The sequence below is a fragment of the Hippocampus zosterae genome, chromosome 9 (genome assembly GCF_025434085.1).
Source record: "Hippocampus zosterae strain Florida chromosome 9, ASM2543408v3, whole genome shotgun sequence".
Lineage (NCBI taxonomy): Eukaryota > Metazoa > Chordata > Actinopteri > Syngnathiformes > Syngnathidae > Hippocampus > Hippocampus zosterae.
Genome location: NC_067459.1, coordinates 8,681,712 through 8,689,171, shown reverse-complemented (window position 1 = coordinate 8,689,171; position 7,460 = coordinate 8,681,712). Strand labels below are relative to the sequence as shown.

At 40.8% G+C, this 7,460-nt stretch overlaps 1 protein-coding gene across 6 annotated transcripts in view; it reads right to left on the bottom strand.

The window, feature by feature from the left end:
* rap1gapb (RAP1 GTPase activating protein b) overlaps nt 1-7,460 on the bottom strand; it is a 131,770-nt gene that overhangs the window by 83,179 nt on the left and 41,131 nt on the right. The window contains exon 1 of one of the 6 annotated variants that reach the window (XM_052075110.1): nt 11-603. The exons of 4 other annotated variants lie outside the window; for them this stretch is intronic. The gene's annotated coding sequence lies outside the window, so the exon portion shown is untranslated. Of the gene's footprint in view, nt 1-10; nt 604-7,460 lie in introns of those variants that run through there. One more of the 6 variants, XM_052075112.1, reaches the window with a different exon arrangement.

Below are 7,460 nucleotides of genomic sequence, written 5' to 3'. Positions count from 1 at the left end.
CCTCACTCACCTGCGCGTAGGACTGCATCATTTCGAGCCTCCGTGAACTTGTCGCTTGCTTTGTATGCACGTCCGACTTCTCGGTCATCCGACACCTGCTGCTGTGCGATATGCCACTTTTGCTGTCTCACATTGCTACTGAGAGAATCAGCCACCCTTTATTTTCCCTCGCTCTGTCTCATCCCTCCCTTCCTCCCTCCCTCCTGGCCCCGCTTCCAGAGACACCCACTATTCTGCAATTTCTCTTCACCTTCGGCATGCATGCATACTTGTGAATTGATCTTTAGAAAGAGCACAAATTCTCAGCTTTCCACAGTGAGAGTCTCGAGATAGGATAAAAAGCAAGCGCTTACTACACTGTACATTATTAGACTGGCATTCGTGACAGGGAGCAGTGCAGTAATGCCAATGTGGCAACATGTTCACACATGAATAGAGGACAGTGCTCAGGTTTATTTTATTTTTTTTGGGTAGGAGGCATCACAAAGTGCTGGCGCTTATTCACCGCAGCTCAATATGTTACTCGCCTGCCTCTCTTCACCCACACGTTTCATCACTTTGCCATGTTTGAAAACAAAATTCTGCAAACGGAAATATATGGACCAGCAAAGCCCTGAAAGCAACAGTAAGGAATAACCACTTCAATCATAAACTTTAAACCTGACCACTGTGCTAAATATGAATAGGCAGTTAATAAAGGTGCTATTTCTGTTTTATAACATAGAAAGAAGCATTGAACACAACGCGGAACATTGCATCTAGGCTGGTCCACTGTGGGGTTGCCGTGGTAATGATGAACAACACTGTCAACTTAAGTCTGAGGCATCACCATCATAAATAATATTCAATTATGATCAATAACCAATTGCTAATCAATTTATTTATTCATATATTTATTAAAAACGCACAGTGGTGGCTGGTTTGCACATTAGCCTCACAGTTTCAACTGGTAGGTTCAAATCCAGGCTCCAGCCTTCCTGTGTGGAGTTTGCATGTTCTCCTCATGCATTCGTTGGTTTTCTCCGGGCACTCCGGTTTCCTCCCACATTCTAAAAATGTGCATGGCAGGTTAATGGAACACTCCCTAGTTATGATTGTGAGTGTGAATGGTTATTTGTCTAGACGTGCCCTGCGATTGGCTGAAGAACAGTTTAGGGTGTCTGCCTCTCGCCCAAAGTCAACTGGGATTGGCTCCAGCACACCCACAACCCATGAGGAGGATAAGCGGTACAGAGGATGGTGTATTGCAATTTTACAAAATGCATAATTATGGCGTTTTCATCCCCAAAGAGTTTTATTTTAATATAGATCATTTGCAGGTACCTCCCTGGTTAGTCAAACGCGCTGTGCTAAGCATAAATAAAAAAACAAGGAATCAACCTTTCAAAACTTAACATGTTGATTCAAATTGCTAAAATTAGAAGCTGTTAGCAGGTTAACATAATAAAAATTGATGCTGAATATCTGGAACATACAGTATTGCCCAGGTGAAGACTGTGGACAATAAAGAGAAAAGCTCCTAGAAGAGAGTTCTGAGGGACACCAGTGGAAATGGGTATAACTTCAATTGTTTGACCTGGATGAACTGAATATAATCAATGTACTACCATGCATTGTTTTGCTGTATTAACTCTCTCATTAAGTGCCATGCTTCAGAGCGTCAACACGTTTCCAAAAAAGCCTATCTAAAATGCGGAGGTTTTCTTGCACTGTGGTTCTTCCGAGTGCTGAGCTGCTGGAAATAAACAATAGACAGCCGAGCCCAATCGATAAGCTGGGCTGCAGGCCTAAGTAGAAAGTAACTCACGAGGGGATGCGAGTCAAGCTTGGCAGTGGTGGCCTGATGGTGCTCCCTCACCCTCGAGTGGGTATAATGTTGCAGCAGCCCACTCAGAATGAATTCACAACACGAACATTGTGGTTTAACAACTCACGTCCAGGCTTGCAGGGTAATAGTCGGCACAACATTTTTGTCCATTTCAAGACTCACATTTACATCCTTACATTCAGGTTTTATAGCACTTGTCCTTTATTCGGGTGAGAAGGAGCCTGTCCCAGCTAAATCCTTAATCGGTGTGCCAGCCAATCACAAGGCATGTGTAGAAAAGCATTCCAACACACATCTGTGCAGTTTTCACTCAACCGCATCATGTTTTTGAAAAGTTTGAGCAAACAAATACAGGTGGTTCTGTCATCTGCTCTGACGATCTGCATCAACCTCAAAGGTCGCCAAAAGGATGAGATGAATCACCCCCCGGCCACAACATTAGATATGCCTATAAAATCTGATTTTAGCCATTGCAAGAGTATTATTACATCACTATCCAATTAAAAACGCATTTCACTACAAGCACAATGAGGACGAAAATTAGTATTGCAATAACGGTTACAAACCACAAGATCACTCCATTACTATTTTAACTGTAGCCTGATGTTCGTCAGTCTGTTTTGCAGCGGTGTACCATTGCAGCCAAACAAACTGAGAGCTTTAATGAAATTGAAATGAAATGAGATATCCCACGCGGCTATTTGACTTCACTTTCAAAAAATGCAAATGAGAGGTTTCCGATTGTGAGGCTCAGAAATAATGTGACAAACATCTTTGATAGTTTTGTTATCAACGGGTCATTTACACGATATGATATAAAGTATATTTTTGAGCAATAGTTTGGCAAATGAAGGTCCTTCACTTGCAAACCACCATGATAATTACGTATATGTTGAAGCAAAGGTTTCTGTTTTAAAGATCTTTAACCCTTGCATTGTCGCTCATTGTATAGTGCAGGTATACTGTACTGGACATGTGTACATACATAATTTACACATGTACGGGACATGTGTAAATTAAATTGCACAGATTTAACCATTCACTGTGAACACGACAGCTTTTAATTAGCGTCCGTGTCTTTGTCCTTGCATCATTAGCTTTACAAATTACAAATATGGAATCTTCATGACATTTCATTGAATTGGGCCGCTTTTGGAGTTTCAGCTTCACTTTGTTCAGTCAGTGGGCCGTTTTGGAAAGTCAAATCCTGGAGGCTTCTGCCACTTGTCCTGAACCTATGTTGGATTACGTCATTGGATCAAGACGAAATGAAAAGGTGCTTTGTAACATAGGAAAGGACAGTACTGTTTCAAGTGAATTGGACTCCATTTTTAAGAAGTGATGTCCTTCACTTGCAAAAACAATTTGCTAAAAAATATACAGTATATCATAATAAGCAAAGATGTTTGTCACATTATTTCTGAGCCTCATAATCGAAACCCTCTCATTTGCTTTTTTTAGAAAGTGAAGTAAAACAATATATTAGGACCATTAGACACGACACAAATGGAAAAGGCATTGAAACCTTGGATCTATGTGCTCTTTATGTATTTCAAAGTACAATATCGTGTCTTGTTGTCATTGATTTTGTCACCCTCAGGGCGCTTGTCTTGGGAGTTTCTGTTTTCCAGAGGTCTCGAGTCATATGACTTGACTCAAGTGAGACTCGTTGCTATTTTGAGGATTTGCGACTTGCTTTCCAACAACTTGGTAACAACTTGACTTGGGGCTTGGTATCTTAGTGACTTACTTAGACTTAGACTTGAACTAAATCACTTGATAATTCTTGATTATAGTTTGAAATCAATATTTTAACGGTTACCTTTTTAGGAAGTCAACCAAGAAAGAAAGAAAAACTCATTCATGCAACTTGGCAACTCAGTCAACGTCACTTGTTGGTGTCCAGTAGTGACATAAAGACCAACAGCATGAAAGCAACTGTGAAGATCATTGAGTGAAAGGATTATCTTGATGTCTTTTGGTTTGTTTGTTTTCTCCTTGGGACAATAACATCGATACTAAGATGGGGAGGAGCCATTGGAATTGTTTCACATCAAGCTCATGAATGGTGGATCACTTGCTGGAGTGTCATTCCGCAGCCTGAATGACAATAACGAAAGAAACGTCACGGCATTTTATGACAGCGGCCTCCTCCTCCTGCTGGCGGAATGTGACAACAGCAAGCGCAGGTGGCGCAATGTCGATGGGAATCAATCCAATGAGCGTCTTAATTGACCAGATACTCAGCGCACATCCACAAGTGTGTTGATGAGTCTCACCGAGCTGAGTAATGCAAAATGTAAAAATACAGGTACTTTTAGAAATGGTGAATGCTCGCTATTTGCATGCATTATGGGCTAAACCCAAATGCAAATATAGTTGGCTATGGTGTTGAACCCGACACATCCCCCAAACTATGATCCCAAAACATTTTGTCATTTCAAATTCATCCGACAAAATTACAGTAATCCCAAATAATCCACAAAATGGAGCCAAATCCATGTCTAAATATGGAAATCGATCTAAGGAAGTATGTTGAAGTGACATATCTTCACTGAGAGACAAGCTGTTGGGAAACATCAACACATGCATTTTTAATTGAACACCAGTGGTGAAGCAACAGAGGAGGCAGATCATACATGAATACTTACAGGCATAGACAGGATACTTTATCCTCTGCAAAGAACAACTAATGATAACTACGTCTTACTGTGGAGTGACCACCTACGTGTACAGATTTTATTGTCATATTATACTGCCCCCGGGTGGGCAAAGTGCACAAACTATAGAGGGGGTGACACAATATCCAACAAAAAAGTTGAATTTCTTTCTATTCCATTTAGCTATGGAATCACCGTGCATTTTATACAATGACATACAGTATTATAGACTGTAACTCTGTTTTGAAACATTGCTTACTGTCTGGCAGGCTGGAACTGATTAATGGCATCCTCCTTCATTTCACTGGAAAAAGATGATTTGTCTGGATGGCGCTTTAACGACTGGTTAACACATCCGCCTCACAGTGCGGAGGTGCAGGGTTTGATACCGGCTCCGGCCTACCTGTGTGGAGTATGCATGTTCTCTCTGTGCTTATATGGGTCCTCCGATTTCCTCTCACGTTAAAAAAACATGCACGGTTTAGAGTGCAGGTTAATGGAACACTCTAAATTGTCCCTTGGTGTGATTGTGAGCGCAAATGGTGATTTGTCTGTGTGTGCCCTTCGATTAGCTGGCAACCGGTTCAGGGTGTCGTCCACCTTCCACCCAATGTCAACTGGGACAGGCTCCAGCAATTCCCAGTGACCCTGTTCAGGATCAGTGGTGTTGAAAATGGATGAACGGATGGACAAATATAGGACTCCCACCTAAGAGATACCTACCCCATTTGCATTTGAGGACAGTTGAATTTCTCCGCAGTGAACCACTCAGCTTCGTCACACAGTTATTCTAAAGGGGATCCAGACATAGAAGATAGTGGAAGCCAGCAGATCAACAGAGAAACACTAATCTCCATTTTGCCTCAATGATTTTCTTTTTTTAAAGGGTGAAATTAAGGCTTTGGAAATGAGCGTTGACAGCGACATGATGTAATGGCTAAGTGATTATCATCAGGTGCGCCGCAAGCAAAGTGCCCCTCATCCTCATTTTCACAGAACACAACCAATTGTGATTCGTCCACACACCACAAAACGTGCTTGCATCGGAATACAAGGTTTTCTGGCTAACACCTATACAATATATATATTGACCACTCTCATGGGGATAAACATACAATTGTTGACAGTTTGCTGATAAAACAACACACGAGAATCATCTTGGGGAATCAACTAGTCACCAAAGAGTGGACATTTAATTTATCTGATTAAATGTAGCAGCCTGCCACATTACAGATAACGTTCCAAATCAATAAAACTCTAGGTATGGCAAGATAGAATCATTCCTGGATTTTTTTTCTAGGGAACATGGGCCAAGCCTCCGATATCTTGATGTTTGTCTATTCCATCATTTATTCTGTGAAGCACTTTATGTTGTTTTTAATTCTATAAAAGCCGTGCTACACTCGCATGAAAAGGTGTTTGTTCAAGTCACAACAAAATACAGTATTTAGATGAAGGCTTTAACTATCAAGAGAGAGAAAAAAAATCCAAACCCACTGCAAAAAGTGATTGCCCCTTCCACCTAACAACCGTTTGGGCCACCCTCAGCAGCAAAAAAGTTACCGTTCAAAATGAATAGCAGTCCAACACAGGCACCTTTCTAAAGCAGTTCAAGTCCAACAAAGGCACTCAATCAGTGAAAGTGTTAACGCTGGCAAACATTACATTAAAACCTCCAATGGACCAACTCAACCTAAACTACAGGCAATATTACAATTTATGTTATTGTTGCTAATCTGCTATTGTTGCTGGATGGAGGCATCTAGAAGCTGGAAGATGTTCCAGGGCCAGTTGATATTATTAACTCTCCTCCTTTTTTTTCTAGTGGCTATGTTTAGTCACATGATCCCAAATCCACGCTTGAAGGCTCTGTTCCCAATAGAACATCAAGTCGAGTTTGTCTGAGTCATTTTGCATTAGAAGGGTTACATTTAGCAAGACACTGGAGTCTTATTTCAGTGGACATGCCTACCATAAGAGCAGGCACCAAAAAGTTAAAAGAAGCCATCGTGAAAATGAACAGGAAGTTGGCTATTTGGTTTGAAGCAGTCATTTTCCATTCACTAGCACCATCTGGAAAATATGACAATAATTTGCCTGAAATACCAGTTTCACAAACTGATATAAAATTTGGTGTCCGTCTCTATCGTAACAGGATACACAAAAACATCTCCCAGTTCCATGCCAGAATTAAAAAGCAAGCCCACTATTTTAGTTTGAAGCAGCATTTTGGGGAAAATAGCAGTGCTTGTATTTGGACAAATTCCTTCAAGGGAATTCAACCAAACAAGCCCTAATTAGAAGCAATTGTACACAATAACTAATTGTGAAGCTTTTCTGGCCAAACCTCAATGTACAATTGCAAAGAATTGATACATTTCATCATCTACAGACCATAATATCATCAAATGGTTTTGGGAATCTGGAGAAATCACTGCATGTAAGCACCGTAAGATTGATTGCTCGTGACCTTCAATCCCTCAGGCGGCACTGCATCAAAAACCGGCATCAAAGTGTAAAATATATCACAACATGGGGTTAGGAACACTTCAGAAAACCAATGTCAGTAAATACAGTTTGGCACTACTGTATATTCGAAAGTGAAACTTAAAATTCTACAATGCAAAGCAAAAGCCTTTTATCAATGACACTCTAAAGTGCCGTCAGGTCCTCTGGGTCCAAGTTTATTTAAGATGGACTGATGTAAAGTGGAAAAGTGTTCTGTGGGCTGACGAGTCCACATTACCAACTTTTGGGAGGAACCTGAGGACATTTGAGGAGTTTCCATTTCAAATTGTTTTTGGAAATTGTGGATGTTGTGTGCACCGTGGAAACAACCCATTTGGACTGAAATGGGACAAAAAGTCCAAAAGCCAGAATATATGATGATATGGGGTTGTGTTACTGCCAATGGCATGGGTAATTTACACATCTGTGAAGGGAACATTAATGCTGAAAGGTCCATACAGGTT